The 21,495-nt window shown below is 56.1% G+C and overlaps 1 protein-coding gene across 2 annotated transcripts in view; it reads right to left on the bottom strand.

The window, feature by feature from the left end:
- Positions 1–16,532, bottom strand: part of ATOSB (atos homolog B) — a 79,752-nt gene extending 63,220 nt beyond the window's left edge. For both annotated transcript variants that reach the window (XM_054032183.1, XM_054032182.1), the window contains exons 1-2: positions 16,454–16,532; positions 15,843–15,882 (exon numbers count right to left, since the gene is read on the bottom strand). The gene's annotated coding sequence lies outside the window, so the exon portion shown is untranslated. The remainder of the gene's footprint in view (positions 1–15,842; positions 15,883–16,453) is intronic.
- Positions 16,533–21,495: the final 4,963 nt, after the last annotated feature.

Here is a 21,495-nt window from a genome sequence, read left to right on the forward strand (position 1 = left end):
GCCTGGCTACAGAAGGAGAGGGGGAAGGGTCTAGTTCAAAGGATCCTTTTACACCAATACCTAGCACTAACCTTTGAAATGTGTCGTGTAAAAGACAGAGGTTTACAGTTCCACCCTGATCAATCCACAGAGGTGGGGGTGCTCTATTAGCTCCTATCTCGTCCCCTGCCAGGGGCTCACAGCCAATGCTTCGCACAGAGTGCAGATGATGGCGAAGGTCCCAGCTCCTGTAAAATCACAGCCACGTTGGAAGTGGGCTGCCTGATCCGGTTCTACCTGTGGTGTAGACAGGCCTATCTTGTCTCCTTCACTCACTCATGGGGCCCAGGATGCACCTGGCGAGGACTGGTCTCGAAGGGTAGGTTCAGAAATATTTCACCTAGGGTGCCCGGATGTCCTGATTTTATAGGGACAGTTCTGATTTTGGGGCTTTTTCTTCTATAGGCTCCTATTACCCCCCACCCTCGTCCCGATTTTTCACACTTGTTGTCTGGTCACTCTAATTTCACCCCTTCTCCGCTGGTTACTAGTGCACTAGCAGCCTGAGTGGCACAGTTCTTTAAAGTGCCAACCTCCCATTACAATACAGGCACTTCCAGCAGGGCACACCTTCGGGCCACACCCCGGGGATCAAGGCATTTCCAGGGAGCTCTAGGCAGCGCTGAAGGGACTGGCCTGGCCAGAGGGTTCAGTGGCCCTGTGTACGAGCGAGGGGGTACAATCTATTCTCTAGTTGCAGTGAAGCAAGCGTTAGGAGACTGGCTCCCTTCTGAATGGGCCGGCCCTGCAGCTCAAGGCTTCAATGAGAGCAGGGTGGGCAGACAAGTCACCAATCAATCATCGAGGTGGTGCCCTGCCCCGTGGAGGTCAGAGCGTGAGACAAGACACAGATGCCCACACGAAGCTCTCCCTCTGGCCCTGCGGGGCGTCCCGCTGCAGGTGCCCACCCGCCAGCCCAAGCACTCACTACACGAAGCCTGCCAGCTGTGCTCTGAGGGGGCACATGGAGGTGTAGAGCCTTGGTGGGGGGAAGCGTTAGCAAGGGGTCAGCACGTGATGGGCCCCAGACCGCAATCCCACCTTGCCTGCTCCTCTCTCCTGTGAGCAGCTCAGACTGCAGGCCCAGCAGCTACCCCCACGGATCTGGCTGTCAGCAATGCGTTGCCATAGCAATTCTCCCCCCATTCCCACCCCTCAGCACGCCTCAGTGCTGTTCTGCCTCACTCCTTTGTCTCAGCTCCTGCAAGCTGCCTCGTCCCCTCCACACAGCCCCCCATGTGGTGCTGGCTCCACACCGCCCCACTTGGGGCTCCGCAGCCACATCCCATTCCCACCCATGGGACATCCCCACACCTCCTCGGTCACATCACCAGCATCCCGGCAAGGTCAGTGCCCTGGACAGCCTCCAGCGGGTGCTTCCCCTCCACCCAGGCAGCCTGGCCACTAGATGGCACAAACAGCAGGACACACAGCACTTCACGCGCATCAGATGGGGAGTCCGGCAGGCCTCAACAGCCCCTGCGCCCCACAGGCATAGGACCCGCTAGCTGGTTCCAGCCTCTCTCAGGCACCGCTTTGAAGGGCAATTTTAACCTTCGCCGTGTCAGGAACACCCCCATCGCCGGCTACATGCAGTGAAATATGGGTCCCAGCCAGGCCCCCCCGAGGCACCAGAACCAGATTGCCTGTGCTGTGCTATGCTAACAGCTCAAATGGGCCAGTTTAAAGTCACAAAACCCCGTTCAGCAAATTCTGCCCCGTCCCAATAGCAGATGTGATGGAAAACGGAGGTCCTGACCCTAGCTGTCATTACTGGCCTGGGGCATTTTCCATACGAGAGAGGGCGTTAGGTAGGTGATTCTGTTCTGCTGCCCTCAATCCCACTGGGGCTTGAACTGGATACAAGACCTTCCTTCACTTCCTGTCCTAAACACTGCTGTGTGCTGTTACACAGCTGCTACCTTCCACCCCAGAGGTAGCTGCATATCAGTGGTGGGTAAAGAGACTCCTACCCACAGAACTATCATACAGATGGGAGAGGCTAGGGGAGGGCAAAGAACATACTGCGTAGCACTCGCTAATGTTGCTATGGACATCATTGACAAACAAGCTTAACAATTCATTAGACAGCCTCGCTCCCACTGCCCCTCCCACCTGCTCACATGAGTCACAAACTCTTGACCCCATTACAAAGGCTTCATGGTTACAGCTGAGGCTTGGGAAACCTGGGTCCTGCTCCAGGATGAGCCACTGACCTCAGGCAGGTCACGTGACTTCCTTGGAACACCATCAACCAGGCTTTAAAAGGGGCTAAAAATAAGGACGGGCCTGAGCTGCAGAATCAAGGTCTGGGCCCGACTGCAGACGTTTGTGAAGTTCGGGGCTGCCCAGCTCCAGAGTCTGGTTCAAAGCCAGTGCCCCTGAAAAGCAGCAGGGGGGGTGGGGGGGGAAGGAGGGCTGCAGGACAGAACACCTTGGGCAAACAGAAAGAAACCTGGACCATCAGCAGATTGACACCCACACTGGGGGGCTGGGGTGTCCAGATGAGTTCAGCTCAGATGTCAATCTGATTCCAGCCTGCCCCATGACTGGAGGGTGTCAGCTCCACATGCCAAGAGGCCATTCAGGGACACAGAAAAGGTCAGAGCTTTGTTCCCATCTCTCTGGGCTGTGGGTATTAAATCTCATCTGTCTCAGCACCCCAGGGCTGCACGCTCTGCCTGTGAACACAATAGTCCTGCGCTGAACAGTGCCGTTCCTCGTGCACGGGGGGTGCTGCACTCGAGTGGGTGCTAACACACAGGGCTGCGCTCCCCAGCTCCTTTGGGAGAGGGCTGGCCTAACATCCTGCGTGGGACAATTTGGGTTTATGTCCCTCCCGATTCCCACGGTGTGAGCATTACAAGTGGGGGCTGTCGTACGGGGCAATCAGAAAGCAGGAAAGAGGGGGGTGGCAGGCAGACCCATGGGGCATCCCACACTTTAATACGGAGTCAGTTTTGGCCCAAACAGCAGGTCCAGGGACAAACGTGTGAGTCAGAAATCAAAGTTCTACTCCAAATCCCAGGACTATGACGTTTCTCTGTAACGGCTACAGGCCAAGATCCAGAGGACCCCTGGTGTACAACTCTGATCCAGGCGCCCCAGGTTTGTATTCAAGTGGGAAGTAGAGGGACACTGTCAAGGCTCGGAGGCCTAAAATTAGCCCCAGCAAATGGTCCCCTGCCCAAGGATCCAACTGTGTAAACACTCCCAAGGCCAGGGTCCGTGATGCTCCGTCTGCCCACACACAGCGATGGCAGTCTAGGTGTGGGACTAGAGGTGCTGCTGCCTCGCTGGCTTGACGTGGTTTCCATCACAGACAGGGTTTGCAGTTTGGTCCAATAGCTCTCAGCACCCCTGGATGGCAGGTACAGGGGTATGTCATGCAGGGTGGCAGCAAGAGAGCAGATCTCGCCAATGAACTGGATCCAACCTGGTAAATCCTGGGTTGAAATGGCTGACGGCCATTACTGCCCAGACCACAGACAGTGGAGCCCTGGGGATATTCCCAGCTTGGTGTGCTGGGGTCTGTATGCATCCCGTACCGACCAAGGGGAGACTCTCCCCTCTGCCCTGAGACGTTTCTTTTCTATTTCCTGCCTGGTACTAGCACCCTTGCGGGCCCCTGCACGGGAGCCCTCCCGCAGACAAGGCACCAGTGGCCGCCCGCATTTTAACCGCTGTGTTATCTAGACCTGCCCCAAGCAGAGTTCAACAACGGGGTGACCAAAACACTAGCGCCTTGTCTACAGCGGCACTGCCACCATGGGTGGAGCGGACCTGGAGGGAACACGAATGGAAAGCGGAGTGCAGGCTGCCTGTGCCCATGTCAGCGGCATGCAGATGGGAAGAGTGTGTGTGTGTGTGGGGGGGGGGGGGGATTTCTTACCAACACCTCCCCTCTCCCCCGACCTCCCCAGGGCAAAGGCCCAAGGCAGCCAGCAGGTATTCACATCTGTGCTGGAGGGACCGAGTACAAGGAAAGACGGTGTGACGACAGGATCTGAAGAGACTGAGCCAGACGCTCATGTCCCGTAGCAGCCTAAAGCCCTACGATTAGGGTGACCAGATGTCCCGATTTTATAGGGACAGACCTGATTTTGGGGTCTTATATAGGCTCCTATTACTCCCAACCCCCATCCCGATTTTTCACACTTGCTGTCTGGTCACCCTACCTACAACAGACAGGAGTGTACTAGCACCAAATCGAGAGGGCTGGTCAGTCACACACATTGCAATGGCAGGCCAATGGGCCACTCTGAACTGTCCCATATCAGACAGCTCAGGAAGTGTGCATGGTCCTTAGCTGCCATGGGGCTTGGAGCACTCCGCTAGGGAGAATCATTCTTTTCTTTTTGGAAGGTGGGAGTTGGGAAGAGGGAGGTGCAGAATCCCAGACTGTCTGAACCGGGCGGGAGAAGGCACGCAGATCCCAGAGCAGAGCATCGAATGCCCAACAAGCAGCGGTGCTGGGAACAGAGAGACAAAGACAGGATGATGCAGGGGGTAGAACAGCTACAGTTAAAATTCAGTGACTGTTTCTGGTGTGTGGCAGCAGGTCTAGGCGGGGGGAGGGGGGGGTCGCCTCTCCCTCCAGCCCCCACCTGAGCCATCCAGCATGTGCAAACATGAACTGGACACCTCTGTCGCTGGGCACCAATGGCCAGAGAGCGTAATCCCTGCTCCTCTGGGAAGGATATGAAGCGTGCTGTGCTCCAGAATTGTGCCATGGTGCACTGCCAGAGACATCAGAGAGATCCCGGGGCCAGCACCAGGCCATTCAAACTAGACTGGGCAAAATGCTCCCAGGTATGCTATAGGGACCAGCCCTGTCCCGGCTCCTCCACCCCTCACTGCTATGAGCACGCAGCAGTGAATCACACACCTAGGGTTGCCAACTTTCTATTCACACAAAACCAAACACCTTTGCCCCGCCCCTACCCCCTCTGCAAGGCCCTGCCCCAGCTCACTCCATCCCCCCCAACCCTCCGTTGCTCGCTCTCCCCACCCTCACTCACTCACCCATTTTCACCAGGCTGGCTCAAGGGATTGGGATGCAGGAAGGGGCTCCGGACTGCGGGGGTGAAGCTGAGGGGTTCGGAGTATGGGAGGGGGCTCCAGGCAGAAGCAGGGGATTGGGGTGCGGTAGGGAGTGTGGACTCTGGGCTGGGAATGAGGGTTCTGGGGTGGGACCAGAAAGGAGGGTGCAGGAGGGTGCTTCAGGCTGGGATTGAGGGGTTTGGAGGATGGGAGGGGGATCAGGGCTTGGGCAGGGGGTTGGGGCACAGTAGGCTCAGGGGTTCAGACTCCAGGCGGCGCTTACCTCAAACAGTTCCCGGAAGCAGTGGCATGTCCCCACTCCAGCTCCTATGTGGAGGCACGGCCAGGCGGCTCTGCGCTCTGCCCCGTGCATAGGCGCCGCCCCTGCAGCTCCCATTGGCTGTGGTTCCCGCCCAATGGGAGCTGGCACTTGGGGCAGGGGCAGCATGCAGAGCCCCCTGGTTGCCCCCACACCTAGGAGCTGGATGGGGGACACGCCGCTGCTTCCAGGAGCTACGCAGAGCCACAGAAGGCAGGGAGCCTGCGTTAGCCCCTCTGCACTGCTGACTGGACTTTAAACGGCCCGATCGCCAGTGCTGACCAGAGCAGCCAGGCTCAGTTTTTGATTGGGTGTCCCAGTCAAAAACCGGACACCTGGCAACCCTACACACATCCCACGCTGGGCAGAGTTTAGCCAATCCCAGACCCTTCCCCACAGAATCCTCCCATTAGAGCATGGTTCCATTGGAGCCGCCAGAGCCCACCCGCCTGTCTCTGACCATGGCCTGCCTAGCAGATGGCAGATGCAAGAAAAAAAGGGGTTACCCACCTCTCCTAGCTCCTCCTCCCCGAACACGGGGCCCCTCCCGTGTCCCCCTTTCGGAGTCGTGGCCACTTTCTGACTAACAATTGGGCATGCAGGCCTGTCCTTCAAACCCTTCCTGCCCCCCAGGTCAAGGATATAAATAAGCCCCACTCCCACCAGCAACCCCCAGGTCCCTTCTGCCTCCAAAGCGCACCTGAAGTGGGTGTGTGTGTGTGTGGGGGGGGGGGGGGGGGGGAAGTGAGATCAGCATGGCTCTGCAGCGGCAACGTATCCAGAGCACAGGAGGCAATTCAGCCCCTTTCCTCCCTTGTGAGCAGCCTCCCGCGAGCCCCACCACAGGAGGTCAGCCAGCAGGGGCCTCCCAAGGAAGCAGGCCAAGAAGCTCAGTCGGCCACCAGCACTGCCCTCCCAAGCCCAGCACTGCTCTGGCTGTGGGGTCAAGAGAGTGGGGCCTGAGCCCCATGGGGCAGGCCTGCAGATCTCAGATCCAGGCACAGTGTGGACACTGCTGTGTCCCTGCGGAGGGAGCCCAGGACATCTTGGCATGAGGACTCTGGTGAATTTGTACCACACGTGATCGGACGGACTCCCTAATCCGTTCAGACGAGTTCTGAGCAGCGAGAGCCTAACGGTTGGGGCTTTCGCCAGGGGCAATAAAAGGCCTGTTACACTTCCTGAAAGGCTTAGTTCTGTCCTGATAACACTAACCTGGCTGCACGTGTACACCTAGAGCACAGAGCCTGACCTCCCCAGGGTAACTATGAAGCCTCAGAGAAATGCAAGTAGAGGACGACTGGCTCAAATGGAAACCTGAGACTGCCTTACTCAGGAACTTAGGGCGAGGTTTCAGCACCGCTTTCCCTGGATGAAGGGCAGCCCACAGCCACCTGGCCAGCAGAGCTGCAACTGGGAAGCCCTCCCCCAGCTGAGGTGAACACCACCGGGCAGGAGACTTCCAGGGAGCAGTGCAAAAGACAGCAAGATCCCAAGAGCTCAAAGGACCCTTCCCAGGTGTTTGCTGAGCACCAAACTCAAGGCACAAGGCTCTGCAGGCTCCCTGACAGGAACCCCAGTGCAGGAAACCTTAGCAATCGCTACGGACAGCTTCAGTGGCAGACAAGAGACCACTTGCACAGAGCTACGCACAAGTATTGGGGGGGGAGGGGTGGTCAACCATGCCCCAAGGTCAAGTGAGAAAAGGCTCCCAGACCATTTGGTTTAGCTCTGGTGGAGAAAGAGGAACTGGGGACAGTTGCGGGGGGGGCTGTTTCTACCCTTGGCCCAAGGGCCAGAGTGGACTGGAAGAACAGACCTGCACCTCCAGCTGTCAGTGCTTGGAAGAGGTTCCAGCACCGCAAACACCTGCTGTGCTGGGGCTCCGGGGAGGCATATGCACAGAGGAGACTCACATAATGGACAAATATGGAATAACCTGCCCATGGGGTAATCACAGGCCGGCAGTGGTTGGCTCGTGCCCTGAAGCAGAACGGAGGAGTGCAAGAACAAAGGGGCCCCAACCACACAGACTCACTGAAGAGCTCACGGCATTTTCTGTAAAATGCTGGGGTATTAATCCTGCTGTCCTGGCTAAAATTCCATCTAACATCATTCCATGTCACCACCCCACATTCCCATTGCAACTTCAGTTGGATACAGGATTCTCCTTCATTTCTCATCCTACACTCATGGAGAGTTGCTGTGAGCTGTTCATCAGCTACCACGTTTCGCACAAGAGGTGGCTGCATTTCGGTGGTAGGAAAGGACTTTCTACATATTGGACTTCGTTTTCCTTTCCTTGCACTGCTGAGAGTCAGGAGTGACTTCACTGAAGTTAATGGAGTTACACCAGTGTACATGAGTTCTTGTCTACACTACAACAGGTGTCAGCAACGGGTGCAGCTGTATGTGGTTTAGCTGCAAGTGCAGACGAGGACACAGAACTAACTCAGGCCCCAGCGGACTACCCTCATTAAATCAAATCACAGGAACACAGTGCCCAGACAGAATTATACAGAGCCCCATCGTGGGGAGCAACCTTCCTAATCAAACAACTGGAACGGGCAGGGTCTGAAAAAGGGAGCATTAGCCCGCAAAAACTAAGGAAAATCCCCTCCTATCAGCAGTCAGACCCAGCCCTGCAACAGCCAAATAATAGCCCCACGGAGCCTGCCAGTACCATCCTAATGATCTCCTTGAGGTGCTCTGTCTCCCAGTGCTGCAAGTATAGCCTGCCAGGGGCTTGCTTTCTGCAGGAGCCCACACAGCTGCCCCGAGGGACTCAAAGTCTAGGCAGACCCACCACTGGGGTTCCCCGGCCAGACACACAACAAGTGAAAGCTAGTGAACATCAGCAGCTCATGTTACCATCCCTCCTCCCCAGACTGGCCTTCAGTGCTGGACCATGCCTCTGTTGCACAGGCACCCTCAGTCCTGTCATTTCAGATGGCTCATCTCAATAGCTCAGGGCGATGGTCCTGGGCAAGGCAGCACAGGCTACGGAGCCTAGTGCATTCCCAGCCCTCTGGAGAGCACAGGCGTATCCCTTGCCTTTCTACTAGGCGGCAGAAGTGCCCCAACCTCGCCTACTCCTCGCTACACGCCTGGCCCCTGAGGAGCAAGTCACACACTGGAGGCATCCAGTGAGGCTTTGTTTAAAGCCGCCAGCACCTGAACAGCTGGCAGGGGTTCTCTGCCTCACACCTGGTGCCCCAGCACCAGTCTGCGCTCTGCCTGGCACCAAACCCGCTGCCGTGTCACAGCAAGCGACACCTGCGACGTGCAGCATGCCCCCTGGCAGCGAGACAAGGGCCTACACTTGATCAATCCTCTGCCCGCCGAGGGGCCTTCCCTCCAGGGAGCTCAAGCTGCTTTAAGCCTCCCCACACCAGTAAAGAGAATCGCTTCAGACACCAGCCAAGTGCAGCCACCCACATCCAGGAGAAGCCCCTCTCCAACAGGGAGATGTTACACCGAAAGAATACAATGAGCCCAGCTGGAATTTGGCCAGAATATCAGGGTTAATGCCTCAGCTCTTGGATAAAGTGCAGTGATTGCTGGGGTTTCCATCACACCTAACAGCAGGCCTGGGAGGTCAGGTCACTACCCAGGAGCACAGCCCACCAAGTTGCTAACACCCCTTCCTGCAGCACCTGGGTTTTCTTTGGAGGCCTCCCATCCGAGTATTGGCCTATTGTGACCCAGCTTAGTGTTGGAGCCCTCCCAAGGCCACAGCCCAAGCTGGTCTAGCTGCAGGCCATAGGACAGAGATGACAGAAGCCTGTGAAATGCAGGGCGTGTGAGCCCAGCTGATTTCCGTTCTGGGGACTCAAAACCAGCTGAAGAAGCGGAAAGAAACAAGGGAATTATTGATTGAAAGCAGATCACAGGACAGGCAAGGTGAATGGAGGCTAGGAAGGAGAAAAACTTGCAAGGAGTCTTCGCCCCTGGATACCTCTAAGAAACACCGGGTCTGCAGCAATGCCCAAACTCTGTCAGGCCCCAGGCTGCAAGGCACTTCCCCAGGAACCCTCAGAAGCCTACAGCAGTTCCCCTGCTCTTAGCACAAGCGAAGTGGGAAAAGAGAGAGACCCAGCCCACGCAAAACAGCTGGAGGGTAAGAGACAATCTAGAAGGAGGGGTCCAGGAAGTAGAACTGCCAGGCAGCATGGATAGCAGTAAGGGTAGGAGACTGGGGGACCTAGGACAAGAGGACCCAGGCAGCCTATTGTCTAGCATGGGGGTGAGAAATTCAGACATGACCCAAGGTGGTAAGGAATTAAGTAGAATTCCTCTCCTGGTCATATCCCCTCTTTTATTGGTCAATGATGTCAGCATCCATCCTCCACTTATTAAGTTTTCCAACAAGCACCTTCGTGCTTTCTCCTTTGCTGTCCCTCATGCTTCGGAGGAGCTCTCTGTAAACATCCACAAAGCTGCTTCTTTATCTTCCTTCAAACTCTCCTTTGCTAGGATGCCTACAAACAACCTGGCAATGGTTAGGCTGCTGGTGTGCTGAGACCATCGCCTGACCACTATGGTCTCGGTGCTTCTTCATACTCCCCTGTCTATCCATCTATCGTCTTACACTTGGATCGTAAGTTCTTCGAGGCAGGAACCTGCTACAACAGGGCTCCCGTCCACAGCTAGGGCTCCGGGGTGCCACAGAAATACAAATAATATCCACCGATTCTAACAATATAGAGAGAGCCATGGGAGGACTATAGAGACCTTGGGCAAGTGATCTCAGCACAGCTCATCTTCCCAGAGATCCGTCCAGCACTGAGGGCAAGTGAAGGCCTAAGTGAAGCTTAGCTGGTAGCTGAAGAAGGGTTTGGAGGCGAGGAGCATTGGCTTCCCTTCTACAGTGAGGGGAAAACATCCACTTGACCCAACGTCTGAGATTCCGGAGCAACCTGCCAGCTCGGGAAAGGAGAGGGGCGGGGGGGGGGGGGGCTGTACAATAAGTGCAGGGCAGAGAGAATGCTGGGAATGAAGCAGAAGTGGCTACATGAGGGTAAGGAAGGAAATGAGCAGCGAACAGTGATATCATCCGAAGACACCAGGAGCCGGGGCGAGAACAGGAAGAACACAAGGGGCTCTTACGGAACAGGGGGAGGGTCTGGTTGGCCTCACACGGCCTGGAAATGGGGGAAGGGCACAGGCGAGACACAGGCAAAGCTACTACCACCACTCCTTCCTAACTGACCACAAGAGAGGAGGCAGATCAGTCATCGAGTTCAGACCGTTCCTCTTCCCGGTTTGCTGACAAGCCGACAGAGCTGAGCAGAAGTGCTAGAACTAGGAGTGTTGGCTTGACGTGGTTTCCATCATACGCAGGGTTTACAGTTTGGTGCCATGGCCAGCCGCCCTGGAGCTGAGGAAGTCACAGCTCACACAGCAGAACCCAGAGCAGATTTCTGACCACCAGCTGGAAAAGCCAGTGTCTCAATACGGTGTCATCCTCCAGCCTCCTGGCTTTCCTTAGAGCAACAGTTCTCAAACTTTAGCAACCGGAGGACCCAGACAGCAAGTGTGAAAAATCGGGATGGGGAAGGGGGGGTAATAGGAGCCTATACAAGAAAAAGCCCCCAAAATCAGGACTGTCCCTATAAAATCGGGACATCTGGTCACCCTATGAGGACCCCCATTTTGATGTAAAATTTTTTTGTAGACCTCCAAGCCCCCCCACTCAGCCCCAGGCCCCTCAATGCCCCTTCCCTGCTTCATTCCGCCCCCTCCCCAGAGCACACCCCATCCCCGCTCCTCCCCCACTCTCCCAGCACCTCCCGCACACCACTGAGCAGCTGTTCCCTGGCGTGCAGGAGGCGCTGGGAGGGAGGAGAGGAACTGAAGTGAGGCCGGCAGACCCCCTGGAGTACCCTCGCAGACCCCAGTTTGAGAAACGCTGCCTTAGAGCAATGCTCCAATGACAGAGGAAAAGGAAACTCTCCCCAGACGGGACGGGCAACAAGCGGAGTCAGTGACAAAGCCGAAACGCATCTATGGCGCTGCCCTGCATGTTGAAGGAACCTGGAGCTTCAGCCAAGGAACTCTTGCCACGGCTCCCTGCAGCACAGGCTCTAGCCCAGGGGATCTCAAACTGGGGGTCGTGACCCCTCAGGGGGTCGCAAAGTTATTACATGGGGGAGTCGCAAGCTGTCAGCCTCCACCCCAAACTCCGCTTTGGCTCCAGAATTTATAATAGTGTTAAATATAATGTAATTTTGAGGGGAAAAACAACTGAGGAGAGTTGGCAGTTTTTCAAAGGGACACTATTAAGGGCCCAAAAGCAAGCTATTCCGCTGGTTAGGAAAGATAGAAAATGTGGCAAAAGACCACCTTGGCTTAACCACGAGATCTTGCACGATCTAAAAAATAAAAAGGAGTCATATAAAAAATGGAAACTAGGACAGATTACAAAGGATGAATATAGGCAAACAACACAGGAATGCAGGGGCAAGATTAGAAAGGCAAAGGCACAAAATGAGCTCAAACTAGCTACGGGAATAAAAGGAAACAAGAAGACTTTTTATCAATACATTAGAAGCAAGAGGAAGACCAAAGACAGGGTAGGCCCACTGCTTAGTGAAGAGGGAGAAACAGTAACAGGAAACTTGGAAATGGCAGAGATGCTTAATGACTTCTTTGTTTCGGTCTTCACCGAGAAGTCTGAAGGAATGCCTAACATAGTGAATGCTAATGGGAAGGGGGTAGGTTTAGCGGATAAAATAAAAAAAGAACAAGTTAAAAATCACTTAGAAAAGTTAGATGCCTGCAAGTCACCCGGGCCTGATGAAATGCATCCTAGAATACTCAAGGAGCTAATAGAGGAGGTATCTGAGCCTCTAGCTATTATCTTTGGAAAGTCATGGGAGACGGGAGAGATTCCAGAAGACTGGAAAAGGGCAAATATAGTGCCCATCTATAAAAAGGGAACTAAAAACAACCCAGGTAACTACAGACCAGTTAGTTTAACTTCTGTGCCAGGGAAGATAATGGAGCAAGTAATTAAGGAAATCATCTGCCAACACTTGGAAGGTGGTAAGGTGATAGGGAATAGCCAGCATGGATTTGTGAAGAACAAATCATGTCAAACCAATCTGATAGCTTTCTTTGATAGGATAACGAGCCTTGTGGATAAGGGTGAAGCGGTGGATGTGGTATACCTAGACTTTAGTAAGGCATTTGATACGGTCTCGCATGATATTCTTATCGATAAACTAGGCAAATACAAATTAGATGGGGCTACTATAAGGTGGGTGCATAACTGGCTGGATAATCGTACTCAGAGAGTTGTTATTAATGGTTCCCAATCCTGCTGGAAAGGCGTAACGAGTGGGGTACCGCAGGGGTCTGTTTTGGGACCGGCTCTGTTCAATATCTTCATCAACGACTTAGATATTGGCATAGAAAGTACGCTTATTAAGTTTGCGGATGATACCAAACTGGGAGGGATTGCAACTACTTTGGAGGACAGGGTCATAATTCAAAATGATCTGGACAAATTGGAGAAATGGTCTGAGTTAAACAGGATGAAGTTTAACAAAGACAAATGCAAAGTGCTCCACTTAGGAAGGAAAAATCAATTTCACACATACAGAATGGGAAAAGACTGTCTAGGAAGGAGTACGGCAGAAAGGGATCTAGGGGTTATAGTGGACCACAAGCTAAATATGAGTCAACAGTGTGATGCTGTTGCAAACAAAGCAAACATGATTCTGGGATGCATTAACAGGTGTGTTGTGAGCAAGACACGAGAAGTCATTCTTCCGCTCTACTCTGCTCTGGTTAGGCCTCAGCTGGAGTATTGTGTCCAGTTCTGGGCGCCGCATTTTAAAAAAGATGTGGAGAAACTGGAAAGGGTCCAAAGAAGAGCAACAAGAATGATTAAAGGTCTTGAGAACATGACCTATGAAGGAAGGCTGAAAGAATTGGGTTTGTTTAGTTTGGAAAAGAGAAGACTGAGAGGGGACATGATAGCAGTTTTCAGGTATATAAAAGGGTGTCATAAGGAGGAGGGAGAGAACTTGTTCACCTTAGCCTCTAAGGATAGAACCAGAAACAATGGGTTTAAACTGCAGCAAGGGAGGTCTAGATTGGACATTAGGAAAAAGTTCCTAACTGTCAGGGTGGTTAAACACTGGAACAAATTGCCTAGGGAGGTTGTGGAATCTCCGTCTCTGGAGATATTTAAGGGTAGGTTAGATAAATGTCTACTAGGGATGGTCTAGGCAGTATTTGGTCCTGCCATGCGGGCAGGGGACTGGACTCGATGACCTCTCGAGGTCCCTTCCAGTCCTAGAATCTATGAATCTATGAATAATTTACAAGGGGGGGGGGGTCGCACTCAGAGGTTTGCTGTGTGAACAGGGTCACCAGTACAAAAGTTTGAGAACCCCTGCTCTAGAGAGCAGCTAGCTCCCAGGAGACGTTAGAACAGCCAGACCCAGAGAGACAGCTCCCCAGATCCTGTGCACACCATAGCTACACAAACATATCTGTGCAGCCCTCTGAGCCAGGAGAGTCCAGGCATGAAAACAGACAGGATCCTAGCAGGAAGCCAGCGCGGAGAGAGTCAGGGAGCAGGAGCAGCTCCTTTTGCTCCTTTGTCCGAGACCTTGTGGTGACTGGATGATGCTTATCATGGGCCACCGCAGTCTGATGCAAGGCCAGCAAGATCTAGACTTTTGAACAGACACGGTGCCTGCAGATAAAGTGGAGTGCTCTGCCTATCCAGTTCCTGAACGAAGGACAGCCACAATATACAGACTGTGGCTGCCCTTACTGCAATGTGGACTGTGGGTTTCCAAGAGACTACAGATCCCAGCATGCAATGGGGTAAGCTAGGCAGCTCAGATATGAAAATGGAGTATTACATGCTGGGACATGTAGTCTCCAGTAGAGCTCTGTGGACCTCATACAAGACATGGGCTAGAATCACCCCTGATTTACTGCTATTCAGTGAACTGAAGCTAAACAACAAGAAAATAAGGGTTTATGAGCAAACTTCATCATCCAAATCCCAGAGGGCTTTATAATGCAACACATTAGACTCTAGCACTGTGCAGGCACACGGCTCCCATCCAGCCCCAGCCAGTAGATGCTTTACTAGACAGGAAACTCTCTCCAGGCCATCCCAGGACCACAGCCACTTTGTTTACTGGCTCAGCCAAAGGATGGCATCCTCAAGTTTTGAACTCGCTCCCCACCACGGTCTGCCAAAGCTCAGATGCATTAACATTGCAAGAAGGCTGCAAAGCCCACCTCTTCCCCACTCTATGCTAAGGCTGTGATGAAGTCATTTCTGGGCAGATCTTTGGCGATGTTGGGGTTTTCAACAGGCATGGGTTGGGCTTCAGAGTTATATTTTAAATAAATAAACAGCACAGTACTTCTTGACAACACACTGTGGGCTCTCCACTGAAGCAGACACGTTCCTAGTTCCCTCCCAGTTTTATTGTTCCTGACAGAGGGTAATTGTGCGAAAGCCATGGCCTCCCACCTACGGGCATTACCACCCATCACACCACAAGGGGCAGAACTCTGTACTTCCAGTTCTTGAAGCACAGACCTCATGGGCAAAATGAAAGTCTCCAATAGTGGGCAACAGGAATTGTAAAACGTTTAAAAACTGACAGATTCTTAAAGGCATTTTCAACAGCACCTATGTAGCGAATGCCCATTGATTTCTATAGGAGTTAGACATCTCACCTGCTTAGGCACTTCTGAAAATCCCACTAAGCACTTATCTGCACCATTAGGCACCTAAAGAGTCTGGCCCCCAGTTTCTAGGATTCCAGTCACTGGGGCGGGAGGCGGTCAGCAGCAGGGCAGGCTGCCAGGCACTCACACGCTGCACGCGCACAGTAATTTACAAGGGTAAAAGTGCTGGCTTAATAGCCTTGGAGACCGAAAGATGTGATTTCTCTGCATGGTAGGTGCATCCCAGGCAGCAGCATGGCAAGCGCCCCCCTTCCTTCTCAATGTGTCTTAACTCTGCTCTGGAGAGTCCACTTCTAGGGTGGGTTCGGCCCATGGAGCCCATTAAGACCTCAGCCCTCTGCTGAGACAGTTGAGAAGGGACAGATTTCTGTCTTGGAGCCAGTCAGTCCTCAGAAGGTAGGGTGACCAGATGTCCTGATTGTACCAGGACCATCCCGATTATTAGGGACTTTTGTTGTATATAGGACCCTATTCCCCCCCCCCTAATTTTTCACACTTGCTATCTGGTCACCCTATCGGATGGTGACAGTCTTCAGTCACTACCAAGCAAAGCTGAGTTTGAACTTGTGACCTTGAGGTGAAAGGCCCCATGTCCCATTCCCAGTGCTGAAGTGCATGAACCAGATAACTTCAACAGCAACAGCGCGGACATAACCTGATTAGCAAGGCCTGGAAACAGCACAGCTCATTTCAAGTCAAATCCAGTTCTTACCTGCAGCCACCGCTCAAGGGAATCAGATCAAAACAAAACCCTGCGAAAGAAAAGCAACACTAGTCTGCATAGAAGCTACAAGCCTTCTCCTCTCACCACTGCCTCCATTCTCGCCTCACCCCAAAATCCCTCCTGAAAGTGCATCACTCTCCCATGACTGGGGTTCATGCACTGCCCCCCCACTCCATCCCCAGCCCTGCCGTAATCTCAGGAAATTAATGTGGGGGCAGGAAGACAGTACAGTGCATTAACTCCTCGCCTTCAGATTATATCTAGGTGCTCCCCATCGCCACCTGATTTTGGGGTTCACCCCTCAAAATCTGATTCATCAGATCCCCACACTCCTCCATTCTGAGGTACCGCTGCGGGTGATCCCAGATCCCTCTGCATCCTGGGGGTTATTCCCCCCAGCCCCAGCGGGGTTCCCCCCAGCCCCATTACCCCCCCCCCAGCGGGGTTCCCCCCATTACCCCCCCCCAGCGGGGTTCCCCCCATTACCCCCCCCCCAGCGGGGTTCCCCCCATTACCCCCCCCCCCAGCGGGGTTCACCCCCGCCCCATCACCCCCACGTCTCTCCTTCGGCCCGGCCCGGCCCCTCTCTCGGGACCCACCGGCTCCCGGCTCCGCGGCGCCCACTGCCCCGACGGCGACGAGCGACGGCCGCCGAGACGCTCCCTCCGCCGCTTCCGGGTCTAGACTCAGGCCCCGCCCCTGAGCCCGCCCCCTCTCGCTGATTGGCGATGTGGACGCTGCATGGGCCGGGCGCGGAGACACCACGGCCGCACAGCCAATGGCAAGGCGCAGGGTGGTGACGTGCGCGTCTGAGCCCGGCCCCCGCCCCGCCTCCTCCACGTGCGGTTCTGTGATGACAGCGGGGAAGGGGCGGGCCCAGGGAGAAGCGGCTCCTCATTGGTGGGAGGCCTAAGGGGCGGGTCCGGGGCCCGAGAGCCGAGGAGACGGGAGCGAACCCCGACCTTCAACGTGTGCCCCGCCCCCCCGACCTCCCCTCCCCCCTCCCCCTCCCCTGCCCCCCCACTGCCCCTCCCCCTCTGTCCCCCGACCGCCCCTCCCCCTCCCTCTTCCCCAGCCCCCCCTCTCTGTCCCCCGACCGCCCCTCCCCCTCCCCCTTCCCCAGCCCCCCACTGCCCCTCCCCCTCTGTCCCCCGACCTCCCCTCCCCCTCCCCCTTCCCCAGCCCCCACTGCCCCTCCCCCTCTGTCCCCCGACCGCCCCTCCCCCTCCCCCTTCCCCAGCCCCCCCACTGCCCCTCCCCCTCTGTCCCCCGACCTCCCCTCCCCCTCCCCCTTCCCCAGCCCCCCTCTCTGTCCCCCGACCGCCCCTCCCCCTCCCCCTTCCCCAGCCCCCCACTGCCCCTCCCCCTCTGTCCCCCGACCGCCCCTCCCCCTCCCCCAACCCCCACTGCCCCTCCCCCTCTGTCCCCCGACCTCCCCTCCCCCTCCCCTTTCCCCAGCCCCCCCACTGCCCCTCCCCCTCTGTCCCCCGACCGCCCCTCCCCCTCCCCCAACCCCCACTGCCCCTCCCCCTCTGTCCCCCGACCTCCCCTCCCCCTCCCCCTTCCCCAGCCCCCCCACCTCCCCTCCCCCTCCCCTGCCTCCCCACTGCCCCTCCCCCTCTGTCCCCCGACCTCCCCTCCCCCTCCCCCAACCCCCACTGCCCCTCCCCCTCTGTCCCCCGACCTCCCCTCCCCCTCCCCTTTCCCCAGCCCCCCCACCTCCCCTCCCCCTCCCCTGCCTCCCCACTGCCCCTCCCCCTCTGTCCCCCGACCGCCCCTCCCCCTCCCCCTTCCCCAGCCCCCCCCCGTCCCCCGACCGCCCCTCCCCCTTCCCCAGCCCCCCCACTGCCCCTCCCCCTCTGTCCCCCGACCTCCCCTCCCCCTCCCCTGCCCCACCACTACCCCTCCCCCTCTGTCCCCCGACCTCCCCTCCCCCTCCCCTGCCCCCCCGCTGCCCCTCCCCCTCTGTCCCCCGACCTCCCCTCCCCCCCCAGCCCCCCACTACCACTCCCCCGCTGTCCCCCGACCTCCCCTCCCCCTCCCCTTTCCCCAGCCCCCCCACTGCCCCTCCCCCTCTATCCCCCGACCTCCCCTCCCCCTTCCCCCAGTGCCCTTCCCCCTCTGTCCCCCGACCTCCCCTCCCCCTACCCTTTCCCCAGCCCCCCCACCTCCCCTCCCCCTCTGTCCCCCGACCGCCCCTCCCCCTCCCCTTTCCCCAGCCCCCCCACTGCCCCTCCTCCTCTGTCCTCCGACCTCCCCTCCCCCTCTCCTGCCCCCCCACTACCTCCCCTCTGTCCCCCGACCGCCCCTCCCCCTCCCCTTTCCCCAGCCCCCCCACTGCCCCTCCCCCTCTGTCCATCGACCTCCCCTCCCCCTTCCCCAGCCCCCCCTCTGTCCCCCGACCGCCCCTCCCCCTCCCCTTTCCCCAGCTCCCCGGCAGCCCCTCCCCCCACTACTCCCCCCTCCCCTCCTCTCCCCCTCCCCTTTCCCCAGCTCCCCGCAACCCCTCCCCCTCTGTCCCCCGACCTCCCCTCCCCCTTCCCTTTCCCCAGCTCCCCCGCAGCCCCTCCCCCCACTACTCCCCCCCTCCCCTCCTCTCCCCCTCCCCTTTCCCCCGCTCCCCGCAACCCCTCCCCCTCTGTCCCCCGACCTCCCCTCCCCCTCCCCTTTCCCCAGCCCCCCACTGCCCCTCCCCCTCTGTCCCCCGACCGCCCCTCCCCCTCCCCTTTCCCCAGCTCCCCCGCAACCCCTCCCCACACTACTCCCCCCCTCCCCGCCTCTCCCCCTCCCCTTTCCCCAGCTCCCCCGCAACCCCTTCCCCAACTGCTCCTCCCCCTCCCCTCCCCTTTCCCCAGCTCCCCCGCAACCCCTCCCCCCACTGCTTTTAGATACCAAAATCAGAATAGCAAAAGTGCCCTAAAAACCTTCGCAGTGGGTCAGAGTTAAGGATATTGTGCTGTGGTGAAATATGTATTTCTTTGTTCTGGATAGGGATGATATGTTCATGTTTACTGGGTGGGCAGTGTAAGGTTTGTGACATCTGTAGTTATTCATTTCTATGCTTCTAAATGCTTGGGTTTCGTGGTGATGTAGTGGGTGAGTAAGCTGTTGTCAGCTAAGGTTGCTAAGTGACTTTTTTAAAAACATGTTTTTGGACAGGATTAAGGAGACTGGCTGTAAAAGCCCATTTTAATGGGATGGGTGTGACTGCGGAGTTACATCTCCTGGCTTTGTTTCTGGGCTGTTTGTTCCCTCTTCCTGAGCACACTGTAATTAGCAGAGTACCCCTCAGCTGCCTGTGGTCCTCACCGTGCTGAGCGTCCCAGGTCATCCGGCACTTTGGCATTCCCCTGTGGCTTGGTTGCTTCCATTCTGATTCTGGTGCCATCCACAGATTTGATCTAAGCTGCAGACACGCAGGGAGCAGATAGCTGCTTGGGACAGAAAGAGTCATTCCTTAAAGAGGGACAGCTGCTCCCGCAGCCCATGTACTGTGGTTCTCCAGGACGATGTAGCCAGGGCAATGTGTGTTTCCTCTTTCAGGCTGTTGCCTGCAGGGCTTCCCTTGGTAGGGCATGTTTGGGGAATGACGCCATCCCGATGAGTTCGTCACTGGGTTAGAACCGTCCTGAAGCCGCCGGCACAGCCCTGACTGGCCTCATTGAGTCTTTTGGTGGGGTTGGGCGGGAGTCGCTCAGCCGGTTCTCCGGACCTGCCCTCCTGGCTCGTTCCAGAAACTCATGCTGTGGGTTGTAGGAGGGGATCGCCTAGACGACCTGATCAGCAGCTCTAGAAAGGGCTGAAACCATAGACGCTTGTGCCTTAGGCCTGGTCTGCCCACAGTTCTTGTGCCAAGGGGTGATTCTCTTATTCAACTCAATCGTTAAATCAGCACATCGTTCAATATTGGCTGGTAGTTTGGTGGTGTGCGTGCTTGGGGGGCTGTGTGCCGAGCCGAGCGGCCTGGAACGCAAGGCTGAGCGCTTCCTAAGGAGGCTCTATCTCAGGGGTTCTCAAACTGGGGGTCAGGACCCCTCAGGGGGTCGCGAGGTCATTACATGAGGGGTCGTGAGCTGTCAGCCTCCACCCCAAACCCCACTTGCCTCCGGCATTTATAATGGTGTTAAATATATTTAACAGGGTGTTTAATTTATAAGGGGGGTCACAGTCAGAGGCTTCCAATGTGAAAGGGGTCACCAGGACAAAAGTTTGAGCCCCACTGAGCTGCCCTCCTTTGATCCCTAATCCCTTTAGTGTCGCTGGACAAGGGGGAGGGGCTAACGCTGGAAGAATGGGGGGTTAAAGAGCCAGTTCGTAGGCAACCAAAGGAGCTAGCAAACAGCAGCGCTTTGTGAGGGGTGTAAGAGGGAGCTGGAGAGCCACAGAAGCAAACGTGATAAACATTCTCTAAATGTAGGCCAATAACCCCTCCCAAAGAGAGAACACAGAAAGAGCTATCACCAGCGCAAACCAACCAACCCCTGCAAGTCTAACAAAGCAGGCAGCGGTCCAGCCGCAGAGTGGGGGTATCCAGTTTGTCGCACTCAATGCAGCAGGCAGGATTCTCTGCCTTGTGGACCGGTGCCGTTTGTGTGTGCACTCAGCTCCCTCAGAGACCGAGTCCAGGCTCCTGAGAGCAGTGTGGCAGAGCTGGAATAGTTAAGGGAGATGGAGACGTACACAGACGAGACTTTCCGGGACACAGTAGAACAGTCCCACCCCCAGTCTGACAGCCTCTGTGCTGGTGAGCAGAATGAGTCTCAGAGAAGGAGAGCATCAAGTTGGAGCGGAGGGAAATGATTCCAGGTGGGACTCTCTTTCCAGACGATGTTGTGTATCCTCTTGCAGTGAGGGTACCTCACTTATTAGGAGACAGGAATTAGTAATGGGGGATTTGATTATTAGAAACATAGAGAGCTGGGTTTGTGATGACCAGGAGAACCGCTTGGTGACTTGCCTGCCGGGTGCAAAGGTTGTGGGCCTCTCAAGACATCTAGATAGACTTATGTGCAGTTCTGGGGAGGAGCTGGTGGTCGTGGTACAGGTAGGTACCAATGACATGGGGAAGGATAGGAGAGCGGTTCTGGAGGCCAAATTTAGGCTGCTGGGAAAGAGATTAAAGTCCAGGGCCTGCATGGTAGCATTCTCTGAAATGCTTCCAGTTCCGTGTGCAGGGCCAGTTAGACAGACAGCAGGGCCGGTTTTAGGGCGATTCCCCCGAATCGGGCCCCACAACGTCCCTAAGGACCCTCCGCTGCCGTGCCGCCGAAGGCACCGGCAGCCAATAGAGCTGCTGCTGAAGTCCCGCCGCTGTCTTCGACGGCAGTTCTTTCGAATCGGGCCCCGCAGTGCCTAAAGCCGGCCCTGACAGACAGGACTGCAGGGTCTCAATGCGTGGATGAGATATGGTGTAGGGAGGAGGGGTTTAGATTTATTAGGAACTGGGGAAACTTTTGGGAAAGGGGGAGCCTATCCAGGAAAGATGAGCTCCACCTAAACCAAAATGGAACCAGATTGCTGGCACTTAACGTTAAAAAGGTCGTTGAGCAGTTTTTAAACTAAGGGCTGGGGGAAAGCTGACAGGTGCGGAGGAGCACGTGGTTCGGACAGAGGCATCCCTTAGGGAAGGATCTATTAATGG

The sequence above is a fragment of the Malaclemys terrapin genome, chromosome 6 (assembly GCF_027887155.1).
Source record: "Malaclemys terrapin pileata isolate rMalTer1 chromosome 6, rMalTer1.hap1, whole genome shotgun sequence".
Classification (NCBI taxonomy): Eukaryota; Metazoa; Chordata; order Testudines; family Emydidae; genus Malaclemys; species Malaclemys terrapin.